Source organism: Cimex lectularius, unplaced genomic scaffold (genome assembly GCF_000648675.2).
Source record: "Cimex lectularius strain Harlan isolate CLEC.00 unplaced genomic scaffold, Clec_2.1 scaffold370, whole genome shotgun sequence".
Lineage (NCBI taxonomy): Eukaryota > Metazoa > Arthropoda > Insecta > Hemiptera > Cimicidae > Cimex > Cimex lectularius.
The window spans coordinates 122,347-149,685 of NW_019392885.1; the positions used below are offsets into that span (position 1 = coordinate 122,347).

At 41.3% G+C, this 27,339-nt stretch overlaps 1 long non-coding RNA gene across 1 annotated transcript; it reads right to left on the reverse strand.

The window, feature by feature from the left end:
* Positions 1 to 24,310: 24,310 nt before the first annotated feature.
* Positions 24,311 to 25,051, reverse strand: LOC112127708. Its single transcript, XR_002910696.1, has 2 exons — positions 24,501 to 25,051; positions 24,311 to 24,426 (listed from the first exon to the last, which is right to left on the reverse strand). It is a non-coding gene; the product is annotated as an uncharacterized LOC112127708 (long non-coding RNA).
* Between the last annotated feature and the right edge of the window lie 2,288 nt (positions 25,052 to 27,339).

The window sequence follows — 27,339 nt, forward strand, 5'->3', positions numbered from 1 at the left end:
AAATGTATACATCATGGCTTTGTTTCATGAAGGGGACCTCACAGAGCATGATACGAGTTGATTATGGTATATTCCAGGTCGGTATTGATGGTGAATTTGACATATAGAATAGAGTATCGACTATTTCTCGGAAGATTATATGGTCTAAATAGCACGGATATTGTTCATGTACACAGCTTAGTCGTGTGATTTGTCTCCTTTATTTCCATCTTACGATACCATACCTCTCTTCGGAGGAAATGTAGGTTTGAAGGTTTCTCAGGATCAGAACGGGAGAACGGCTGTATCATCAGGAAATGTAGAAGTATTGAGTAAAGTATAATACCTAGGATACAACCTTGTCGGACACCAGGAAGATGAAAAGAGTGAACGGTAGGATTTGAGGAAAATATAGTACCCATGTATTGGTAAGGATGTCCATTAGTTAAATATCAGTACATTGTGCAAAAATAACTAACGCTTGCGCGACGTCAAGGATTATTCCGGCGCAGCACTCTTTAAGCTTCAATAATCATCTGCTCAGTTGTGCGGTCACGTTAGGATTGCCGTACGTCTCGGAATATGTCACATGTTTAGAACACTGGTCCGGTCGTCCTGTTTGATGTACTAAATGTCCTAATAAACAAATAATCAACGCCATTCTTGGACATAATGGAAATGTTGAGAGAATATTTTCATTAAAAGTGGCTCAGTTGATGAAAGAACGCGATCGGATGCTTCGGTCGAAAGCATTATTCAATGCAAATTCAATTATAAAATGACATGTTCGAAATGTTATGGGAAAACTGCTGTTGAAACAGGTGAAGACGTCTGAAAAAGTGTTATGGGTGTTACTTGTACTTGTGTGCTCTAGCTTTTAATTAATCACTTTGAGGATATCCAAAAGTTCAGCGGAGAAAATACTAATCAAGGCTGGAAGTTTGAATTTTCTACTAATATTCAAGAAAGGGTCGGAGATTGCGCAACCTGATTTATTTTCCATTACTGAACCATCTTTAAAAATTAAATGAGGGGCGTTAGGGCAGATCGAATTAATATCAGCTGTAAATATAGAATTTACAGAATGGCAAGAGAAATCTCCGAGGAATATGACTTTTTCTTTCTTGTATGTAACATTTATAATCTAGTGAAAAATTGTAAAATTTTAATGATTTATTAATTAATTTTTTTAAATTGTAAAATTTTGATTTAAAAGGATCACGAACCTTTATAGTTATGCTTCTATAAGAGGATAGTTTTCTTTTTATACCAATACCTTAGCGTGATATGCTATATTCTAAAGGAGAGGCTTTCGTAAATTGTACTTTGAGATGAAAATAAATTAAGGATCGCCATTATTTTCTTTCTGAGCTCTAAGGGATGCTCACATCCGGGGATCTAGGGTGATTACTGAAGTAGAACGCAGGGAACCTAAGCATCTTCTTAAGAATTTATTATGAACGACGTTAGTACATAGGAAATAGGGCTTCTGGGACAGAAGAGGTGAAGATGGGTGTGGTGGGGAGAGGTATAAGAATATAGTCGTGGGACCCAACGGCGAATATACCCATTCATCATGACGTCACAACAGACATGGTTCGATTAGTCTGTTTTAATGAAGTTTCTATTTTGTTAAATTTAGTTTTATTAAATAGCCTCAACCCTGTTATTATTTAAAAAAATCTGCAAACGATTTTTATAATTTTAAAAATATCTAATAATGGGTTCAAGGCATCCGCAACTAAAACTGTTGCTGTTCTCTTTTGTAAGAGAGAACCCACTATCCTTCCTACCCTGAAAATGTACCATGATAATATTCGTTTTAATTCTGTACGCTATCTTGGTTTAACATTTGACAAACACATGAGCTGGAAGTTCCACCTAAAAACTACAAAACAAGCCTGTCTATCCTCATTAAACCTTTTTCGTTTACTATGTTCCACTCAATGGGGAGCTGAGAGAAGTAGTCTTCTAAGGCTATACAAAATCCTCAACCAATCTAAAATAGAATATGCTCGAATGCATATGGTTCTGCCTGTGAAAAAGCTTTAGATCTCATCCTATTCAGAACTCAGCTCTGCGGATTGCTACGCTTGTTCCGAACTTGCCCCGTATCCTTTTTTGCCAAAATTCTTGCCAACATACTTCAATATTCAATTGAATTCAATACTCGGGACTCCGGGACCCAGTTATCCACGGTGAGCTTGAGGTGTCGATGGGGGACTGGATACCGACCCCTCCTGGAACAAGCCTGGGGTAATTGCGCGCCAGGGTCACTGCCTAGCCCCTTGTGCTGGTCTGGTGCCAAAAAAGGACAAAAACCAAGCAAATCGTTTATTTTCGTCTCTCCTTGGGGGTTAGGAACTTTCCTTAATAGTTAATAATTAATTATTTTCTTAATATTAACAAAAAACTTGTTTCGACTTAAAAATTCTATTCCTAATTTGAATAACTGAATAATAATAGCCCACTGGTTATGCCAATTTTTTTCTTACTCGAAATAATTTAATCTAGGAAAATCACCAGCATTTGTTCAACCTCTTTCGTCACTTAATAATTAAGTGGCGTAAGAACGTAATTCAACTTCATCCAAACCACCCATTGATAAGGACGAATGTCTGACTCTCGAAAATCCAATTTACACACCTCGGCAACTTTTCATTTGTTTCCATTGGAAATTACAAAAAATTGTTCGGGTCTAAGAGAGAATCCATTTTTTGTCACACAACCCTTTATTTTTTTCAACAAAGATGGAATATTTGCGTTGATTATTTATTAGGTTAGCAACTGAATAGAACACAACAAAGGACGATTGGTAGATGCAAACTCCTTTGTTGGAAAAGCTGGGGACTTTAGACCCAACGATTTCCCTGCCGTTTGTTATAATCACCTGTTCTTAGAAACATGATAATCTACGGATCGGTGGTACAATATTTAAGCTGAATATATAAGCTGAAAGTATGTAGTGTTTTAAATGATGTAAAAGATACATATGTTATAAATTTATGTTTTTATAACTGTTTTAGTGTTAATTTTTTAAAATATTTAAATAAATTTAAATATTTACAAGTTTTCGAGTATGTTAATTTTTCGTCAGTTTTTTACATCATGGAATTCATGCGTGTCTGTATTGTTGACGGTGCGCGATGGCTTTCAGCGACGTGGCTGAGTTGTTTGATTTCCAGTCGTCCCTAAATATTGTGCTTTGTATCTGTCTTTTATTTTTTTACGCTGACTGTCCGATGTATTTGCCTCCGCATTTCCATGTTATGGCGTATATGCAATTTTTTCGAGTGAGTTGGTTTTGCCAACGTATTTGTTATGGCGTATATGCAATTTTTTCAAGTGAGTTGGTTTTGCCAACGTATTTGTTATGGCGTATATGCAATTTTTTCAAGTGAGTTGGTTTTGCCAACGTATTATCTTAAGAGTTTTCCGATTGCATATGTGATTTTCAGTACCTTATAATACCTTATTTGTTAATCAGCTTAGTTTGTACGTTTTTTTCCCCTATTTTAGTGAATGGACCCATTTAGTTTCCGTTTTAGTGCTGTTATTTTGTTAATTGTAATTGAGTTATAACGTTTGTATTTTGTCCATTCACTTAAAACTGGAATGGAAAGATGTAACAGGTGTGATTTAATAAGGAAGGCTGAAGCAACCCGTCCCCGAGTTGAAGGGGTCCTTATTGAAGATTTGTCCGAAGATTGATCGGCCTGTATCATTTAGGAGAGAATAAATTTCAGGCAGCTTAACTGCTTGTTTGAATGCCAGCTACCAGGCGGATGATCGTGATTGATCTCACTGCGAAAAAACCTTTTTTTTACTTAATTATACTTTTTATGTAAGATCTTGACTGTGTACTTTTTATTACTTAACAAATTGTGAACATTGAACATCCCCCTTGTAAATTGGGACTAAAAGTTGCGGGTCATTGTTGCGAGGCTTAATCTCCTTTAAATCGGGAGTGTTGAGATTCATCCCCGCAATATATCCCCTTGTATCTGGAGTGTATTGTGGGTCTACGTGATACAAGATTTTGAGTCCCTTCGACTTCGGGGGATTCAGTGATAGATTCGATTCGAATCGGGATTCAGTGATAAAATGTTGCGCAACATTGCAAGAGTAAACACGTTGGTTACGAGTTTTACAGTAGGGAAAATTGAATTTTTAAATTTTGTTTTCTTTAAACACCTTCGGCGCAACCATTTGTAAAAGATTTTCAAAATTTTTAGGTTTCATTCTTAAAAGGTTGACAAATCCCATTCCATCTTCTAGCCTTAATGTGTCCAAAAGATCGCGACATGTAACATTGTTGTCACTAGACAATTTTCGGACCCACCATCTTCTTTGATTTCTTTTATTGCTATTTAATTAAAATAACAATGACAGAGAAACACCCTCGAAACCACTCCTGAACGAATTGCCTCTGTAGTAATGTGTGGTGATTAGTGACCTCGTAATGTAGACTTTGTTGCGGGGCAGCCACAAACAGATGAGCAACATTCAATCGGGGCTGTTCCCAACAAAAATGCGGGAAGTTCATATTAATAATATATACATAATAATATATACATAAAGTCCTTCTGCTAAAAAATGGGCCACATTACACAATTTTGCCTGTCAACAACAAATAATAAAAAACATAAATTAATTACAAAACATTAAAAAAGAACCAAAACTGTATGTATTAGTGTTTTTAACCTTTACCTTAAGAAATTATGATGCTTAGTTTTATGAATTTGAAAATTGATTGGACGTTAAGCCCTCCTGTATGACTGGAATTACCTAACTATCTAGTGTTCATGGCAAGTTTAAAAATAAATATTAATCTACTATTCCATCTAGTCATACATATACATATTGTATGTCATACATTGCGTTGTTGATACAGTAAAGGCTTACAAGTACCAAACAAAAATGTGGACAGACACCCAAATAACTGCAAAACTCAAAGATAGTCAAAATTGTCCCAAACTATGTCTAATTGGGTGAAGATGCGTGCACTCACACTAGGAAACGAAACAGCAGATTCTTGTGCAAAGGAAGCCATAATTTGAACTTATCCATTTTATTTGACAGTATAACATAGTCAATAATTGAGGCAAAGTCCACCAGAGAAGTTGAGCAAGACACTACGGGAAAAAATGTGTTAATCTAGCTAATATTGGGCGAGCACACTAAATTTCTTTTCCTGTCAATTCAAGACAGGGTAAGAATAAAAATTCCAACTAATTATGATAATATGGACCAGGGCACCAACTTCATGGGTTCCCTTAAAATAGGAACTCTGCCGTGGGTTGTGTGACAAAAATTCCCCTTACCATCACCAGAGTAATGGGATCATCGAGTGTTGGCACATACTCTGTTGGGATAGCTTGGGATAGGTGACTACACTATTCGCGGTCTTTGCTTACAATAGTGCTAGACATTCTGCCACGGGCTATTGGCACTTATATTCAGCCATTTGCCCTTCATCACACTTGGAGGCGACCTACGCCTAGATTGTGGAAGAGATGAGCTACCGTATTGTAGTTTTCTATCGGATCTCAAGGGCCGGCTGTATGAAATGCAAAAGGATGTGGCGGCGAACCACAAGGCAGTGGTACAAAGGAGAGTAAGTGATCGAGGGAGAGAAGACTGACAACTCTGTGCCCTGGACAACTGGTGTACATTTCAAATCCAGTGGTAAAGCTAGAAGAATCCAGGAAATTCCATAAGCCATGGACCGGGCCATTCCACATGGTCAGGAGAGTTACCGAGGTCACATACCTTACTGATATGGATGATGAGACAAAGGTCACACACATCGACTGCCTTAAGCCAAACCCCCTTGGGATAAGACAAGCGAATGATGATTGCAACAGAGACAACCAGGAGCCTCAGCATACGAATGTGCTCGGGGACCAGCTGGCCAGCATACCCCTTACAGCCAACATACTGGTACCCTCCGGAACAGGCTTCCGAAAAAGAAAAGGAAGACGGCAATGAACAGGTGTTAACATTATTAGCAGGTGTCCAACCTAGAGCACCCTCTCTACTTGGACGAAGACAGTATCAGCTCATAAGAATATGATGACCCCAGAGACCATTTGTGGTCATCATATTTTAGCTGCTTCAATTTTAGAAAGTCGTTTTTGATTTTCCAAAAAATTTGTATTCAAGGTTTTTGGGTGAAAAAACGAGTATCAACTTAGTTTCTTGCTATAAAAATATTTTAAACTAAACTGTGTCATTCAGTCACTACATCAAAATTTTATACTACTTTTCATATCAAGTTGGTTAAAATAAATGTGCCAGCGGGTTGTCTTTAAACATGACGTGAATCAATGAGTATAGTTGTTCTTAAAGATATTTTTCAAAAAAATGGAACCATCATATCCGAGGGAGAAGGAAAGCAATCCCCTAAATTAAAGCCGATAAAAAAATCCAGTCTTTAATCATCAAACTGCATTCCTATAAAGAGATAAACGAGAAAGTTTTTCATCAGACTCTTTTAGAAGCAAAAACTCTTTTTCAAAGGGTTTTGTGTTTACCCTTTCTACTATAAAAATCACCAATACATCATTACCAGCAAGGGTATGTGCAGCCGAATAAATGCCAGCTGAGGACAAACTAGATAATTTGGAATTTAAAACAATTCTTTTTTTGTTTAAATTTGTTTATAATTATTGTTTTGCAAAACAATGTGGGTTTGAACTGCTGTCCTTGATCAGACTGGTCTTCATTGGGTACCACCTTTTTAGAGGTACACAGTGTAGGTTGGTGTGGTCAGTTGTGGTGGTGCTAAATGGATGCTTGGAAAAAACCACAATTAAAATCCTTTATTTTATAAAGCCGCAAAAAGACAAAAATGAATTTATTTGCTATACATTGAATACATTATTCTGAGAAAATATGTTAAACAAGAACGAAATAATGTAAAATGAACAACCTGCTCTCAGTAAATTTAACTTGTGCTTGAGAGCATGAGTTGTGAGCTCACAAATAGTTTTATACATTACAAAAATAAATAAAAACAGATTTTTACAAATTATTGGTAGCAGTATACATTCAATTTATTAGACTATTGACATTTTAACTAATTATTTAATTAGTACGTTTCTTTTAAAAATTTCTCTTATTTAATTATATCAGTGTATACATAATCTTGTTGCTGGGCCAGAAGGTAAACACTGTTGCGTCCACAGACACATACACGTAAACACCTACACTGAACAAGCACACCAACATTATATTACCTATGGTTTCCGTCTCTAGGAGAACTTGTCCTGGGCACATATTTAGGGGGCAAACTCAGGCGGGAAGGCCTTCCTGGGCTGTTACATGAGCCGAATGGCACCGGGGAAGTCTGAGGGGTTGTGGTTGGCTGCATACACAAACCCATCCCTTCCATAGACCCCCATAATAAAGATCAAATTATGCTCAGTCCTAGGGGACCTCCCTGGGTAGTTTGTCGGCGTCCTTGTCCGACGTCTTCTCACAGCCCAGCACTCACTCTGACATAAGCACACCAAACAGTACACACCCTAGGGTTACCGGCCCTAGGAGACCTCTTTCCCACTCTCGCAACCTGGGCACAATCCCTAGGCCAGTAGCTGTTAAGTGAAACAAGCAGTGAGGGGTGTGCCAGGGCAGCTTAAGATGGCAGCCCCACCTGCTGGCTAGACTGAACACTCCCCATATCCGAAACGAAGAAATGTTACAAATCAGCAAATAGAGGCCATAGAACTGGAATACCAGATGCTGGCCGAGTCCCATGGACTCTATAAGTCAGCGCCCTACAATAGCGGTGTAGATGGTGGCACTGCTGTTCATGATAGGAACACTGAGCATGGACAAGGACATATAACTTGAAACATCGAGTGGAAGCTCACATCCTCAATGAGGAAATACAGGACACTGGCTAAACAAAGGGTGAGAAGACGGTCACATTGGAGCAGTATGTCCCAACATCTCCAATATCACCCGCCCAGAAGAGACGAAAGGAAGAAGAGTAGAAAATAAGAAGCAAAAAAGGCAAAAAAGAGAAGGAGAAGTTTCTCAGGGACTCAGCCTATTTGATATCACACATTGGCTGACTCCAGCAGGTATTATGCAATTGCACGGAAGGAGGGTAATTTCACGTCTACATGCTCTTTCCTTCTGTGCAATGATGTAGCTAAACTAAGCAAGCCGACTAGTGTTACTAAAAATAAGGAAGGAAAATTAATTCTCAGGGTGGCAAGCATGAAAGAAATTGAGGTAACTATAGGTATCACAAGCTGGCTGGTCATGAGGTCTCGGTGGCACCTCACCGAAGGCTGAATACCTACCGTGGTATCATAATATGCCGTGACCTCCTGAACAGTAGCGTCGAGACAGACCATTAAGGAAGGTCTCGTGGGGCAGCAGGTGATGGAAGTGAGGAGGATAAACACTCAAAGAAATGCACAACTTCTTCCTTCGGCGAATATTTTCCTCACTTTTGACACCCTTAAATGCACTGATGAAATAAGGGTGACCTTCTATAAATTAAAGATTCGCCCTTACGTACCAGCCCCACAGCATTGCTACAAATGCCAACAGCTTAGACATATCCCAGGTCGCTGCAGAAAACCTGCGAGTGAGGTGCCACCATGCCAGAGGTGGCCAGCAGGCCAACAAGGGGAATCCCATCTCTCGAACTGAGAGGAGGTCAAAGACAACTTCCTCCCAAAAAATCACCGAAGAGGGGAAAACCAGTTTTGGACCCTCTCAAGGTTCATCCTTGGCGGCATCTACTTCAGTAGAAGAGCTGCAAGTAACCAAGGACACCTGGGTTACAAATCTCGGCTCCTCCACGAAATCCGAACCCTCCACTCTAACAGTGAAACCAAAAAGAAGATGGAAGAAGGGAAGGCCCCGACCTAACTTTTAAAGGAAAATAGAGTGAAAAGTGATTAATGTGGTCCATTCTGCAGTTTCTGCGGTGGAACTAGTTCTAGGCGATTAACCTCACCTTTGTCAGCTTGAAACTACTTACATTGGTGAGTGACTTCTCGATGGATTCAACATCTACTACAACACTAGAAGACACTTCCAAAACAAGTTGAGGTCCAGCAACTGGAAATCCTTCATTGAGAGGCTGGCAACTTTGTGGTTCCACACTAAGGTCGCCATCAACAAGTTGGACTCGCAACTGCTCATGGTGGCCTGGAACACAAGCAGTGTAATTCAATGGAGAGGACTTCCTAGGAACCTTTTCCGTGGGACTCACCTGAAAACGACACCATGAGCCAAGCGCTGATGAGGGTAGATGCTGCACTTCCTTTTTCTTCGGCAAGTCATACACCATATCTGTAAAAGAAGTCACAGCTGTTAAAAACTTAAGACATAATACTGCGCCAGGCAGCGACAAGGACTAGGCATCAGGGTGATACAATTGATTTAATGAAAGATTCCTGGCAGCGAATTTATTCGGACTGCCTTAGGATGAGCTACTTTCCGATATCATGGAAGATGGCCAGAATGGTAGCATTTGCCAAGGCCGGATCTCCATGTGGCAACACGTCTTTGATCCTGAAATTATGAACTTGTTAAAATGTTACTTAAATGATAGATATTGCATACCTCAAGAGTCACGACAAAGGGTGCTTCAGGGTGATTCAGAAGGAGTACCACAGGGGTCCATCCTCAGTCTGTTCCTGCTGGGAGTCCTGTTCGATGACCTCTTGAAGATCTTGGAGCGCAAAAACATTGCAAAAGCCTATGTGGATGACTTGATGGTTGTCTTACTTGTAATACCAAAGCTGAGCTGGAGCGCCAAGGTACGGCTGCTGTTGCGAGTGTCCTGGGTTGGTGCAAGTCGGACAAGTTTGAGTTGGCAGCTGAAAAGAAAGACATAATTCAATTAAAGGGGCAACGTAACATGAGGTCACCACCCATGATACCCATAGATGGTGTTAATATCAAAGCACCAACGGAGTCACCTTGTGGTCACGATAGTGAAAGGAGCGCGAACTTCACCCGTAACATAGCAGTGGCTTCATAGAAGGTCCTCCAGCGTAATGTCCTGGAACTGTTCGTTGTGATGGCATACAATAGTACAACACATTCTGCCACCAGTTTGACTCTGAACTCCATCGTGTTTGGTAGAGAGGTGAGGACACCATTTGATTTCAAGGTCCGACTGACAATGGGGGATATTTCTTCCCCTTTTAACTATTTAGGATCAATTAAAAAGAAAAATCATGGGGGTTCTAAAGATTGGTGCAAGAGGTCTAGTAAGTCGTGCGAGGAGAGTAAAGAACAGTATGACCGATGTACAACAGATCTCCTCTTCAGGGAGGGTCAGTAGGTCCTGCTGCACCAACCAGTATGACCCCATGGATAAAAGTTTTTCCAGCCCTGGGAGGGGGCCCTTACTGGGTATCTCGGGGGTATTGACCCTGCACCTTGCCTCAGCTTCAACCATCTGTCATAAAAGAACGAGAGCAGTTAACAACAATACCCCAGAAAGTGATGTGAACATTGAAGAAAATGCTCTACTTGTTGAATGCAACAATATATGGGTGCAAATAACGCAGTATATGGTTGATAGCAGCAATAAGTGCCCCAAACCTGCCGCAGCCTATGTAGGGGGAAAAGCTTACCAAATGATGGCAATTCTACAACAGGTTCTAGATGAGAACACTTACCTCAGAGGATGTGTAAGGCACCGTCAACAACAAAAGAATCAGAATGGCATGGTGGAAAATATAGTTGGTGCCCTCACTACGACAATTTCAAAAATTACTGAAGACCTCAAGCAATCCTACAAAACAACTGGCCTGTCCTCGATAAAAGGAGGGATGAGTGAGCTAAAAGATTGCATGATGAAAATTGAAAGGATAGAGACAACTCATCGTGCAGCTAATGAGCCAGAATGCGCTAAGGGCCAAATGCAATCAAGACGAAAGCACCGAGATAAGAGAAAGTCATCACTCAAGGCCATGCAACATGTTGACCCCACCATTGACTGGGAAGAGGAAAATACCAAGCATGATGCAGAAAATCACTGGTCACTGGCCATGGCAAAACGACACCGTAAAAATAAAGCAAAGGAAAGCACCACTCCCACCCCTGATAGTGTCAACAGTGTAAAACCAGCCCTAGCTCACCCAAGAGAAAATGATCCTATACGTACTGCGAAGACCATTAAGGTGGCCATTCACCATCGCTCCCAACAGTTCAAACGGAGGGACGCCGTTCCGAAAACCGCGTCAATGGCAAAACTGAACTGGCGTGCCGGGCTGCCCGAATATTCGACTGGTTCAAACTCCCTCGCGCTACTCCAAATATCTATGGCATGTTCATGAATGGGAAAACCCGCATTTTTTTGACGCAGTCTCCGTCTTTCAGTCACTAAGCAAACATCTCTGTCGTACATCCTCAAAAAGTCAAAAACGTTTATTCTTTATTGGCAATGACATCCAATCGAGATTTTATTGTTGAGGTGATTGAATTGTATAAAAGTTTACCATGTTTATGGAAAATGGTGGACAATGATTACCATGATAGAAATAAAAGAAATTCGGCCCTCGACCAACTACTGTGAAGCACACATTCGGGCCCAGGTTAAGGCGAAAAGCACCACTGATTATGGTGAAAAACCGCCAGAAACCCTGACTTCGGAAGAACAGGCGCAGCCCCCAGAGAACTTCAATACAGCATCCGTGCCAATGTACATGGACATAAGGAGCAACACTGCGGTACCAGCAACAAAGTCTGTCTTGATGCACAATGGTGGATTTTGTGACGGGATCACAAGTGAAATAAAGCAGGCCATTGATCGAATGTGGTGGCCGGCAGTGCTTGACAGCCTGGAACAAAAGGGAGTCCCAAAGGATTTATGCAGGCTGGTGGCGAATTACATAAAGGACCGCACTGCAGCACTGACACAATAAGGAAGGATTGCCCGGGGAATGTTGAAATGGGAATCCCGCAAGGTACTTGGCTCATACTTATGGGAAATTCTCTTCAAAGTCTGAATTATTCCCTATAGCCTATGTTGATGACCTAGCAGTACTGATCACTGACAACGCCAAAGTGAACGTAAAGAGAAAAGGTGCATTGCAGTGGGAATGTTAGAAGATTGGAGCCGACAGCGAAAACTGGAATTAGCCCCAGAAAAGTAACAACTGATATTATTGAAGGGTGAGTTGAGTTCCCACTTGCAACCAGTTATACGCTTGCATGGTCATACAATAAAGGCACCGCCTGTGGTGACATACCTGGGCCTAAAGCTGACGAAGGGAATGCACTTTTTGATCAAAAGCTCAAGTTTAAAGAACATATTTCTTCAATAAAAAATAGATCTATGAAGATGCTAGGTTTCATCATCCGGAACACCTATGAATTTAAAAATCCTCTATGTTTTGTCCATCTTTACAAAGTTTTTGTACAACCCATACTAGAATATGCTACACCTGTTTGGAACCCATTCTATCTAAATTATCAAAAAATTCTTCAATCTGTACAAAACAAATATTTAAAAAAACTTTCCTACAAACTCAATCTTCCTCCAAATTCTGCCTACCCTGGAATCCGCTCTGAATTTAAACTTTTCGAACTGGCACTAAGAAGGGATTACTTTGATATTGTTTTTGTATTTAAATTATTAAACAATCTCATTGATAGTCCTTATCTCCTCTCTCAACTACAGCTACATGTCCCTTCGTACTCTCTTAAAACCTATAAATTATTTTATATTGAATTCCAAAGCTCTAACTACATGCTCTCTTCTCCTCTACACAGAATGATGATCAAGAGTAACAACATCTGCAATAGCATTGACTTCTTCAATAGTTCTGTGCAATCTGTGAAAAACCTTATCCTACAACCTTAGTTGAATGCTTTTATATTTCATACTGTACAAAATTATTACAATTTATTTCATTTACTGGTTCAACTAATTCTCGCACTCTAGTCTTATTATATATTTACAAAGAGCATTATTTTCATTAAATATGTACCTAATTATTGTAGTTTCAATTGTCTTTCAGCTTTATTTTGTTTCCTCTGCCTTATTTGGTTAGTAATTATGTCTTTCATTTTTGTTGTTCAGTTTTTACTCTTTAATTGTATTTTTATATTTATCATTTATATTTACCATTTATATTATTACCATGTATGTACGTCCTTATTCTTTTTATATATATTATTTGTATTTTTACATATATTATTTATATTTTTTGTTATTGTAAAATGTCTTTTTTTATAGTGGATTTCGATCCGTAAATAAATAAATAAGTATCGTATCCCTCGCGAACACTGAATGCAGGAGAACAGGACAAGGACCGCAGATTTAGATGCAAAATGAAAAACAATAAAATAAAATAATATTTCACATTAGCACTAAAAGCTCAAACGTAATGGAAAGTGGAAAAGATATTGTGACAAAGAGCTCGGCAGGTGGAGTGGAGATGCGACCGTTTAAGAAGAACAATAGAAATAAGTGCGTCTATACTAAAACAGCAACACAAAGATGAAAGAAAAAAACTGTAAAGAGCCGGCAACGGCTTAGGAACTGTACAAGAAAGAAGGCCAAGACGGGTATCTCGCTTCTTCCAGTCTCGGTCGTGCTAACATCACTCCTCAATCAGATCCCCGTATGAGTGGTTTCTAGAAGGTTTTTGTTTTAAAAACTTGCACATATTTTCATGTGTTTTCTGCATGCTCAGTTTATTTTGCATGATATAAATCAGAATTAGCGCGCGCGCGAGCCAAAATCACGTAAGAATCTTCCGGATTAGGTATTGAACGTGAAAGTTTGCCATCGAGCGAAGAACCCTTTTTTACAATAGTGTGGAAAATTTGAACAAAATCCATCAAACATTTTTTGAAATATAAACAATTATATTAAAACCACGTGTTTGAATTGGACCACGTGACCTACGTCGGTCAAAGCCCACTTCCGCTTGATCTCCCGCCAAATTTGGCATCTTTGGTGAGCATCCTTTGCGTCCTCTTCTTCTTTCTTGACATCATTTGCCCCTCCCCATCGCCACTATTGCATTGTTCACTTTCTTCATTTTCTTCCCGCCAAACTTGACATCTTTTCTGACCCCTTCTTCTTTCGTAACATCATTTGCCCCTCCCCTTCCCCCTCACACAATTACTTTGCGCATCTTCATTTCAACTGTCATCCCTATGTTGCTTTTCTTCCCACCCCTTCAACTTTCTCGTATTCTTTATCATTCTTCATTTCACCTGTCAACCTCTTTGGTATCTTTCTTCCCTCCCCTTCCATCCTTTCTTGACATCATTTGCCCCTTCCATTCGCCACTATTTCACATTCTTCATTTTCTTCCCGCCAAACTTATCTTTGGTGGGCATCTTTTGTGTCTTTTTTCTTTACATCACTTGCCCCTCCCCTTACCATTTCTTGGTTTCTTTGTGCATCTTCATTTCAACTCATCCCTATGCTGCTTTTTCCCTCCCCCCTTCCGTTCACTAGTATTCTTTACCATTCTTCATTTCAGCTGTCAACTTCTTTGGCATCTTTCTTCCCTCCTCTTCTTAATCCTGTAACTCTTGGCCCTTCTTCATTTTAACTGTCGACCCTATTTGGCATCTTTTTCCCCTTCCCTTCTCCTTTCTTCTACTAAATATTATATTTACTATTTATTATATGTATAATTCTACTTCGGACATTAATGTGCACGACTCAAGGAGCAACGACGTGCCTTCTGAATCTAGGGATGTGATGGACTCCTCCGAAACTAGGCATTAAAAAACAGCACATTAGCACAGGAATTATGTACTGAAATTTCTCAGTACATGATTGATCCAAAGAATAAATGTCCCAAGCCTGCGACACAGTTTGTGGGTGGGAGAATTGACAAGCTGTTGGGCACAATCCACAATGCGCAGCTTTCTTCAGTTGAAAATGGTGCGACCAAGATTGCTGCAGCCTTGGCTCCATCCTTCAATAGGATTGTGGATGAGCTTTGCAGGGATGTTGCGATGATTGGAAGTAAGGACAACACTTAAAAGCCGTCTCTGCGGAATAAAAAAAAGAATAAACTGCGCAAGTTCAGTCAAAACAAATGAATGATAATGTAAGTAATGTCGTCACCCCAATAATAATGATACTAATTCATCAGCAATGGAGACCTGGAGTACTGTGGTGGTATCTAGGAGAAATATGAATGGAAAAGTGCACAGTCGGAGCCCATGATGAGACGTAAGACCGTTGGTACTATCAACAATATTAAAAAGAATGGAAAACAACAAAAAGGTCGCAATATCACAGACATTGACAAGGCCATGCTAGAAAACAGCAAGATGGTAATAGTAGACCCACCTGAAGGCATGGAGCCAAGTGAATTAATGAGTGGCTGTACTTAGCATCAATGTGTAGAGGTGTGGTTCTGGTTATGATTTCAAGCGCTAGGGTGGGTGTAGTTGAAAATGCTCCTGTCATCATCAAACAACCTAGCCTTTGAAATGACCTTAATTTGTTACTATTCCCTTTACTTTCTAGACCTTTCCACTATACTAAAGCTGCGAACAATAATCAAGGTAGAATAATTGCAGTATATAGCCATTTGGCTACCCATGGTTTGAGACCCCATGTTTTACCGACAATTCTCCGACATTGTACCATAGATATTGTGCCTTTCCTGTATATGTTATTAATATGACCTTTCCAATCAAGTTTCCTGTCAAGCGTCACACCAAGGAATTTGATTGAATCCACTAACTTTAATTCTATGCCCTGAAATTTAGGATTTTTAAAATTACCTAATGTTCTTCTCCTACTAAACATTATCAATTCCAGTTTAGCTGGATTAATTGATAAACCTTTATCACAACACCATTCATATCCCATGGCATTTTCCATCAGTAGTGAAAGAGTCAGGGGATCACTACCTGTGAGTATTATGGTACCATCATCTGAAAATAATTGACTGTAGAAACCTGAATTATTCAAAAGTTCTATTAAACTGTTTACTGTAATTAACCATAAAAGAGGTGACAAGCAGCCTCCCTGTGGACAGCCTCCTTTGACATTAATGCTAAGAGTGCTACCACCTAAGCACATATTGACCATCCTTCCCTCCAAGTAGGTCTTCACCCATCTAGTAAGGTGATGGTCAACATTGCAATTATCTAGTGCTGATATAATGCAAGAAGTATCAGCATTATCAAACGCCTGTTGGATATCGAAGAAGCAGCCTAGTGTATATTCATTATTAAGTAATGATTTCTCAATCCTGCCTATCAGTGAATGCAAAGCAGTTTCCACTGATTTTCCATTCATGCTGATTTGGATGTATCATTGTATTAATTCCACAATCATGTCTAATATATTTATCTAAAATTTTCTCTATTATTTTTTATGACAATAGAAGATATATTTATAGGTCTATAAGATTAGGTAATTGATATGAGGCCTTACCTGGTTTGGGTAAGAAAATTACCGTCATTTCCTTCGAGCATTTTGGTATATGTCCCATTGCCAGACTACTCCTTAGGAGATCCCACACTGTACTAGACAGACTGGGTGTATCCTGTTGAAGGAGGGCAGGGAATATTCCATCCACCCCGGCTGCCTTGTATTTCTTGAAGGAATGTACCGCCCATTTGTTGGCCTCCCAAGAAATTACCTCATTGGCCTTATCCCAGTTTGGTGCTGGTAATTCATCTTCGGCTAGAATGGTGGAAGAGTCTGACCTGGGGAAATGAATTCTAGCCATCAGGTTCAGGGTCTCCTCACAGAATGTGGTGTACACCCCATTATCATCCTGTAATAAACCTAAAGGATTAATATAATGTTTTTCCAGAAGTTTAAAAGTACGAGCACTTTCCTTAATAGTTTCTGTTTCCAAACAATAGTCATTCCAGGCTTTACGCCTAGTTTTCCTTAACTCTTTTTTATATTATTTTTTCATGGAGAGATACTCCCTCCAGTACAGTTCAGAGTTCCACTGCAGGGCTTTTTTGTGTGATGCTCCGACCCTTTTCCTTAAATTAGCCAGATTTATTCCACCAGTGATGTCGATTCTGACGTAGTATTTTTTCAGGACACGCTTCTACATACGCAGAGTTTATGACTTGTATAATGTTGTTAGCAACCTGCTCCAGCTCTGTTACGTTAGTAGGAGCAGGTATGCATCATGTAATATTGTTAATAATATTAATATAGGTTTCCCAGTTCATTAGTTTTTATAGTTAGTTAATAAATCAATGTTTGCAGCACAGTCATGTCCCTACCGATTTCGGCCGTGGCAATCTTACTGTGCTGCATATTAATTTGTGACACCCTGAGAGGTCTCATGAATAATCCATGGTACACTCGGGGTGAGTCACTTAAATGAGAAGAGGACGGTTTAGCCCTGATTCAGAAGGGAATCCTCAGCTTCGCTAGAAAGCTCACAGACAATCATCCCCTCCACACCAGGACCGCCCGCTCCTACATCATCTATCTGCGTGAGCGGGATTGGAGTCACTTCCACCGTCCTTTGTCAGTGGAGATAGGTCCTTATCTCTCCAGTCCTTACATATCTCCAGAATGACTAAGCCACTACATATTAATAGCACCCCATTAAGACTAGCCAAACTGAATTACCACGGCTCCCAAACGGTTGGTGATGAGGCCCGCGTCCTCGCTCACGACCAGCAAGTTGTCCTGGTGCTAGCGCAGAAGCCTTGGAAGAAAGGTATTGACTAAGCCATTGGGCTAAGGCACCCGGTAGTAAGATCAAACACAGCTGAAACCCCGCATGCGGCCATTTATGTCCTTAACAACCTGGCCAAAATCATAGCTCTACCTGAATGCTGCGCTGACATGGCTTCCTGCCTTCTTCATTGAGACAGTGAGGAGATCTTGGTCATCTATACATATTGTGACAGGCAGCGACAAATTGAGGAGGACCTGGCAAGGATACGGAGTTTGATCGCTAAATATGGTGGTCAGAATTATCTTTTTGGTGGAGATTTTAACACGTACAGTCCTGTATGGGGAGATGACCACTTGAATGCAAGAGGCAAACATGTGCCGGAGTGGGTCAGTGAGGAATGTGTTTATCTAGTGAACATGGAAGACATACACACGTCCCATGCTGCGCAGGATGAGTCGGCCATTGACCTCATGCTTATGTCTCCGCCACTCCGTCATTACATGACACTTTACCATATTGACATAAACGCTACAACTAGTGACTATGCCTGGATCCATGCTGACCTTCACCTGCATGCCAACCGTTCCTATAACATGTCAAGCCGATATATAGATTTTAATAAGGTCGATAAGGCAACGACAAAGTACGTTGCCATCATATTTTTTGACATAAGCCAAGCCTTTGACCATGTGGTGGCTGGCAGTGCTTGACAACCTGCAGCGTAAAGGTGCCACCAATGATATCTGCCGTATTGCTGTAAGTTACCTGAGTAGCCGCTTGAATACACTGAGGGATGGGCATTCCGCAAGGCTCAGTCTTGGGCCATACTTATGGGCAGTCCTGTTTGATGGTCTTCTCCGACAACTAGATGAGGTGGGACTTCAAGGCATCGCTTACGTTGATGACCATACCATAGTGATATGACAGACATGAAGGCGAGCATTGAAAAAGCAGGCGCCCGAGCTGTAGCCATGCTGGAATGGTGGTGTCGCAAATGTACGCTGGAAACAGCCTCTGAAAAAACACATATTGTGCTATTAAAAGTAAAACTAAATATGTGCTCATCACCATAGTTAGGCAGGCAAGCCAAACTATCAAAAGATCAGAAGTGGTCACGTATCATGGAATACACATTGAAAGTAGCATGGGATTTGGACACAAAATGAAGCACATCCAGCAATTGATTCCAACTCGGATAGCTGCATTCAAGGCGCTAACCGGAGCGGGGTGGGGCATACCATATAGAACATGTTCTATTTATTATTCTGTATTGTGTGATTAAGTTATGCCTACACCATCCTACGTTTATACAATAGTTTTTTGTTTTTCACATCACTAAATGGCCTGGCGAAATAAGGGTGGCCTTCTATAGATTAAAGGTCTGCCCTGATATACTAGCCCCACTGCATTGCTACAAATGCCAACAGCTAGGACATATTTGTGTGCTATAGGTCGCAGCAGGAGATCTGCAAGTGTGGGTGGGAAGCTCACTCGAAAGAGTCAGCATGCAGCGACCCTCCAAATTTCGTTCGCTGAGAACACACTGCCCGCTCTAGTGTTTGCCCTAGCCTCATGGAGGAAAAAATACAGCGACTAAAAACAGTAAATAGGCTCTCCTACTGCGAGGCCAGGACGATTGTTGGCTGTAGGGCAGGTGCGTGGAGCTATATGGTAAGGCTGTCTCGCATCCCACTATGGTGCAAAAAGCAATCTAAAGCTGCTTAGACGCCTCAACACCTCATCCACAACAGAGGTGACCAATAGGCCAACAAGGGGAATCCCATCTCTCAAACCGAGAAAAGGACAAAGACACCTTCCTCTCAAACATCATCGAAGAGGGGAAAACTAGTGCTGGACCATAACCATATCAAGGTTCATCCTTGGCATCTACTTCAGTGGAGGAGCTGTGGAGTAACCAGGAACACCTGGGATACCAATCTCGGCTCCGCCATGACATCCAAACTCTCTCTTCATTCCACCATAACAGAGAAACCAAAAAGAGGGGGGAAGAAGGAAAGGCCCTGACCTAACTTTTAAAGGAAAATAGAGTGAAAAGCGATTATATTAAATTAAAGCGAGCCATTCTGCAGTTTCTGCAGTGGAACTAGTTCCAGCCGATTGACCTCTCCTTTGTCAGCATGAGAATAATTACTCTGGTGAGCGACTTCTCGATTGTCTCAACGTGTAATATGACACCAGAAGACTTTTTCAGAACAAGTTGTGGTTCAGTAACTGGAAATCTTTCATTGAGGCTGGCAAGATTCAACTTTGTGGTTCCACACTAAGGTCGGATGGAACAAGTTGTACTCCCAACCCTCATGCTGGCCTGAAAAACGAACATATCATCAGTATAATTCAATGGAGAGGATTTCTTAGAGGATTCTTTTCTATAGGACTTACCTGAAAATGCCCTGACGAAATAAAAGTGGCCTTCTATATATTAAAAGTCCACCCTGACTAACATCCCCACTCCATTGCTGCAAATTCCACCGTTTTGGACATATTTCTGTGTGCTCCAGGTCGCAATACGAGATCTGTGAGTGTTGGGTGGAAAGCTCATTCGAAAGCGTCGGCTTGCAGCGACCCTCCCAAATTAGATCACTGAAAACCTGAAAACACACTGCCCGCTGTAGTGTTTGTCCTGTCCTCATGGAGGAAAAACCATACAATGGCTATAAATAGTAGATAGGCTCTGAAACCTGGAGGACAGGACGATTGTTGGCAGTAGGGCATGGAGCTATATGGTAAGGCCGTGTCGCAGTCCACTCTGCTGCAGAAAGCACCAGACAACAAATCTAAAGCTGCTTCGACGCCATCAAAGCCTCATCCATGCCAGAGGTGGCCAACAGGCAAACAAAGGGAATCCCATCTCTCTAACCAGGAGGAGGACAAAGACAGGTAATGGAAACCGAACTCTCCCTTCATTCCACCCTAACAGTGAAAACAAAAAGAGGGTGGAAGAACGGAAGGCCCTGACATAACTTTTAAAGGAAAATAGAGTGAAAAACGAATATTGTGGACCATTCAGCAGTTTCTGCAGTGGAATTGGTTCCAGGCGATTGACCTCTCGTCTGTCAGCATGAGAATAATTACTCTGGTGAGCAACTTCTCGATTGTCTCAATGTGTAATACGACACCAGAAGACATTTTCGGAACAAGTTGTGGTCCAGTAACTGGAAATCCTTCATTGAGGCTGGCAAGAGTCAACTTTGTGGATCCACACTAAGCTCGCCTTCAACAAGTCGGACGTGCAACTGCTCATGCTGGCCTGGAATTCGAACATATCACAAGTGTAATTCAATGGAGAGGATGGATCTCTTAGAATAGGATTTTCTGGAGGACTTACCTGAAAATGCTCTGACGAAATAAGGGCGGCCTTCTATATACTAAAGGTTTGCCTTTACATACCAGCCCCGCTGCATTGCTAGAAATGCCAACAGCTTTGACATATTTTTGTGTGCTGCAGGTCGCAATAGGAAATTTGCGTGTGTAGGTGGGAAGCTCACTTGAAAGAATTGGCTTGCAGCGACCCTCCCAAATTAGATCACTGAAAATACACTGCCCGCTATAGTTTTTGCCCTGTCCTCATGGAGGAAAAAACATACAATGGCTAAAAATAGTATACAGGCTCTCTAACCTGGAGGCCAGGACGATTGTTGGCAGTAGGATGGGGACCAGTATAGTAAGGCCGTCTCGCGTCCGACTCCATTGCAAAAAGCACCAGAGAACAAATCTAAAGGCGCTTCAACGGCATCAAAGCCTCATCCATGCCAGAGGTGGCCAACAGGCAAACAAGGGGAATCCCATCTCTTGAACCAAGAGGAGGACAAAAACTTCCTCTCAAACATCACTGAAGAGGGGAAAACTAGTGTTGCACCCTCTCAAAGTTCATCCTTGGCGGCATCTATTTCAGTGGAGGAGCTGCGAGTAACCAGGGACACCTGGGATACCAATCTCGGCTCCTCCATGGAATTCAAACTCTCTCTTCGTTCCACCCTAACAGAGAAACCAAAAAGAGGGTGGAAGAAGGGAAGGTCCCGACATAACTTTTCAAGGAAAATAGAGTGAAAAGCGAATATTGTGGACCATTCAGCAGTTTCTGCAGTGGAATTCGCTCCAGGTGATTGACCGCCCGTTTGTCAGCTTGAGCCTACTTGCCCTGGTGAGCGACTTCTCAATTGTCTCAACGTCTAATACGACACCAAAAGACATTTCCGGAACAAGTTGTGGTCTATCAACTGTAAATCCTTCATTGAGGCTGGCAAGAGTCATCATTGTGGTTCCACACTAAGGTCGCTTTCAACAAGTTGGACTCACAACTGTCTTGGCCTTCTTTGTACACTGTTCCTAAGCTGTTGCCAGTTCTTTACAGTATCTCAAGCGCTCTGTCTACCTTTTTTATTATAGATGGAAGCGGCTGAACTTGGGGGTCAGAAAGAACATGCGAAGAGAAAAAAAAGGCTGGTACAAGGGAAAAAAAATTATAAGTGAGTAGCGTTGTTCCGTAATCAGTGGCACTTTTACTTTTAAGCACTGCTCTTATGTGAGCTTCGCATTTTCCTGTACCAGCCTGATGCTCATGATTTTTGCCAAGGCGAAAACAATTTATGCACCTACGGGCATCCAAGTAAACCTTGGCATTAACAAGTATTTTACTGCGGACTTTTGCAGGAAATTCCAACGCCCAGCAAACGATGGTGGAGGCTTGCCTCGGGCCGCCTCCATATTTAATTGTATATAGCGGCCTGACTTCGCTGGCGCTTTGTTCCAGGAGATTATTATTTCCTAGGAGCTCGTCTCTGAGATCTGTTTTGCTGGTGTCCTTTGGGACCCGAAGAATTAACAATCTGGGGTTCTATGAGGACATGGTTTCAGACCTGCCTCCAAAAGCAAAGTCATAACCTTGCCCTTGTTACCTTCCCCTTCAAGCTTAATTGCCACTCGTCCTTTTGCTGTGGCGCTTACATGAATTTTGATCTTCGTTATTCTAGGATTGAGGAGGTGCTTAATCTTCCTCATTAATTCATTCGGCTCCATGCCTTCAGGTGGGTCTACTATTACCATCTTGCTGTTTTCTAGCATGGCCTTGTCAATGTCTGTGATATTGTGACCTTTTTGTTGTTTTCCATTCTTTTTAATATTGTTGATAGTATCAACGGTCTTACGTCTCATCATGGGCTCCGACTATGCACTTTTCCATTCATATTTCTCCTAGATACCACCACAGTACTCCAGGTTTCCATTGCTGATGAATTAGTATCATTATTATTGGGGTGACGACATTACTTACATTATCATTCATTTGTTTTGACTGAACTTGCGCAGTTTATTCTTTTTTTTATTCCGCAGAGACGGCTTTTAAGAGTAGTCCTTACTTCCAATCATCGCAACATCCCTGCAAAGCTCATCCATAATCCTATTGAAGGATGGAGCCAAGGCTGCAGCAATCTTGGTCGGACCATTTTCAACTGAAGAAAGCTGCGCATTGTGGATTGTGCCCAACAGCTTGTCAATTCTCCCACCCACAAACTGTGTCGCAGGCTTGGGACATTTATTCTTTGGATCAATCATGTACTGAGAAATTTCAGTACATAATTCCTGTGCTAATGTGCTGTTTTTTAATGCCTAGTTTCGGAGGAGTCCATCACATCCCTACATTCAGAAGGCACGTCGTTGCTCCTTGAGTCATGCACATTAATGTCCGAAGTAGAAGCATACATATAATAAATAGTAAATATAATATTTAGTAGAAGAAAGGAGAAGGGGAGGGGGGAAAGATGCCAAATAGGGTCGACAGTTAAAATGAAGAAGGGCCAAGAGTTAAAGGATTAAGAAGAGGAGGGAAGAAAGATGCCAAAGAAGTTGACAGCTGAAATGAAGAATGGTAAAGAATACTAGTGAACGGAAGGGGGGAGGGAAAAAGCAGCATAGGGATGAGTTGAAATGAAGATGCACAAAGAAACCAAGAAATGGTAAGGGGAGGGGCAAGTGATGTAAAGAAAAAAGACACAAAAGATGCCCACCAAAGATAAGTTTGACGGGAAGAAAATGAAGAAAGTGAAATAGTGGTGAATGGAAGGGGCAAATGATGTCAAGAAAGGATGGAAGGGGAGGGAAGAAAGATACCAAAGAGGTTGACAGGTGAAATGAAGAATGATAAAGAATACGAGAAAGTTGAAGGGGTGGGAAGAAAAGCAATATAGGGATGACAGTTGAAATGAAGATGCGCAAAGTAATCGAGTGGAGAAGCTGGTATGTAAAGAAATTCCTTCAATCATGTACTGAGAAATTGAGTACATAATTCCTGTGCTAATGTGCTGTTTTGTAATGCCTAGTTTCGGAGGAGTCCATCACATCCCTAGATTCAGAAGCCTCATCCACGCCAGAGGTGGCCAACAAGCAAACAAGGGGAATCCCATCTCTCGAACAAAGAAGAGGACAAAGACAGGTCATGGAAATCGAACACTCCCTTCATTCCACCCTAACAGTGAAAACAAAAAGAGGGTGGAAGAAGGGAAGTGCCCGACATAACTTTTCAAGGAAAATAGAGTGAAGAGTGTATATTGTGGAGCATTCAGCAGTTTCTGCAGTGGAATTGGTTCCAGGCGATTGACCTCTCGTCGGCCAGTTTGAGCCTACTTGCCGTGGAGAGCAACTTCGCGATTGTCTCAACTTATAAGACGACGACACAGGAAGACATTTCCGGGACAAGTTGTGGTCCAGTAACGGGAAATCCTTCATTGAGGCTGGCAAGAGACAACTTTGTTTTTCCACACTAAGGTCAGCTTCAACAAGTTGTACTCCCAACCCTCATGCTGGCCTGAAAAACGAACATATCATCAGTATAATTCAATGGAGAGGATCTCTTAGAAGAGCCTTTTATGGAAGACTTACCTGAAAATGCCCTGACGAAATGAAAGTGGCCTTCTATATATTAAAATTCTGCACTTTCCTAACATCCCCACTCCATTGCTGCAAATCCCACCGTTTTGGACATATTTCTGTGTGCTCCAGGTCGCAATAAGAGATCTGCGAGTGTTGGGTGGAAAGCTCATTTGAAAGAGTCAGTTTGCAGTGACTCTCCCAAATTATATCACTGAAAACACACTGCCTCATGTAGTTTTAGTCCTCTGATCATGGAGGAAAAAACATACAATGGCCAAAAATAGTAGATAGGCTCTTAAACCTGGCGGACAGGACGAATGTTGGCAGTAGGGCAGGGAGCTATATGGTAAGGCTGTGTCGCGTCCCACTCTGCTGCAAAAAGCAACAGAGAACAAATCTAAAGCCGCTTCGCCGACATGAAAGCTTCATTCACGCCAGAAGTGGCTAACAGGCAAACAAAGAAAATCCCATCTCTCGAACCAAGAGGAGAACAAAGACAGGTCATGGAAACCGAACTCTCCCTTCATTCCACCCAAACAGTGAACACAAAGGCTGGCAAGACACAACTTTGTTTTTCCACACTAAGGTCGGCTTGAACAAGTTGTACTCCCAACCGCTCATGCTGGCCTGAAAAACGAACATATCACAAGTTTAAATCAATGGAGAGGTTCTCTTAGCCTTTTCTGGAGGACTTACTTGAAAATGCTCTGACGAAATTAGGGCGGCCTTCCATAGATTAAAGGTTCTTGGGAAATTGAGTGAAAAACGATTAATATGGTCCATTCTGCAGTGGAACTGGTTCCAGGCATTTGACCTCACCTTTGTCAGCTTGAGACTACTTACCTTGGTGAGCTCTCGATTGACTCAATGTCTACTACAGCACCAGAAGACACTTCCAGAATTGTTCCAGAATTGAACTTGGCGCATAATCCGAGACACCAGACTAAGGGAGACAACTTTGACAGAAAACCCCAATCCAAAGTGTCATGCGATCCATGTTGATGGATGCTTGGCTCGAGGGAAGTCGAGTCTCGAACGGAGAATCAGTGACGCCTGGCACCACCCCTGAATAAATAAGTCACCTTACGGCGGGTTGTGAGTAAGCCTGTCACGGACTCATAACTAACCCTCGTCTCGTGGGAACAACATATGTCTACAACAAAATTAAATACTAAAAATAAAAAAACTGAACCATTACAATGATAAAGAAACAGAGATCATTAATGATATAGTAACTGCTCAGAAGTCAAGATTTCAACTGCAACAAGCACCAAGCACTGTGAAAGCGAAATATGTACCTTCCAATTTAATCGGCCACCTTATGAACATCAAAACAAATTTATAAAGGCAAATTCCATGAAGGAGACAAAAAATAGACCACATACAGGCCATGAAGAAAGTGTCTGAAATCCATTCAGCCACACCACAATTTTTACTAGATCCTAGCAAAAAAAAAAAAAGTAAATAAAGAGACTACAAGCTACTTGGTAAAACAATTAGACAGGCTAGTTGAGTTAGTAGGCCAAATGGCATTTGGAAACGCATCTCGCCTCATCCGTTCTAGCTGCTAATGTCCCAAAAGAAATGAAAGTTGTCAACGCAGTAGTACATGCTCTGACCCCCATCACTGAGCAAAATCACAGAGGACTTGAAATCTGCAGCATCTGGAAAACACCTAGGGGCCAAAGACTCCCCCCCCCATGGACCCATGGTGATTTGGAAACCGCAATCAGTCGGTTAAGAAAAGCCCCTGGCGACGAGACAGAGTCGAAGCGCACATCATTGTAAGCTTTACAGAAATCACTTGTAATTACTTCCTGCAGTTATACAATGACGGCTTAAAGCTAGGTTATTTCCCCATAGCATGGAAGTCGGCGACAATCTGTGCCTTCTTAATGGCAGGACGTCCAACCAGCTCATACAGGCTCATCTCGCTACTACCAGTGTTAGGGAAAATATTAGAAACACTAATATTAAATCCAGTCAGAAATGACAAAAATGACACAGACCAGTATGGTGGAACCACCAAGAAATCTACAACCCATACCATCTATGGTCTTCAAAAAGCAGTGTGACAATCAGAATGTGGTGGCCAGCACTAATCAGATTGCTTGTCAAAGGACCTGGCGCACTGCTTAGATTGATAAGAAACTATTTAGATAACAGAAAAGCACATCTAGACAGCTACAAAAAACATGTGTAAGAAAAATTTCGATGGGTATTCCTCAGGGATCTGTATTAGGACCATATTTATGGTCTGTCATATTTGGCGAATTGCTATACGCCCTTGAGGATAAATATTTCAAGGTTAAAGCTTATGTTGATGGCCTGATTGTGATCATTGCACCCAAAACCGAGTCAATGCTCTAGACTCGTGGGAACTTAGCAGTTCAGTTTGTACAGAAGTGGTGCAGCACAGTTAAATTGCAATTAGCATCTGAAAAAACTGAACAAATCCTATTAAAAGGAATGCTGAGCTCAAGGAGCCCTCCAGTAATATGCATTGATGGCTGCACGATAAAATCTCCTGAGCAAGTTGTATACCTAGGAGTGCAGCTGGAACGGGGAATGAAACACTATATGCAAGCAAATGATGCACCATTGAAAGTAGCCCCAAAGATTGCAAAGATAAAATCAGTATGTGGCCCGACTTGGGTAAATCTTAACTTAATCTTGAAATCTTAACATGACACTGCAAGCGAAATGGACATATGAAGAAGTTTTGAATACACACTGCTTGTCCCATTCCAACTGTCTGCCACATCGGTAAGACAATGTCGTATCCGTACCTTAGTTTCTTCCATCTTGCCCAACTGCTTCTGACCTCCAGAGGAATCAATTTACTTAT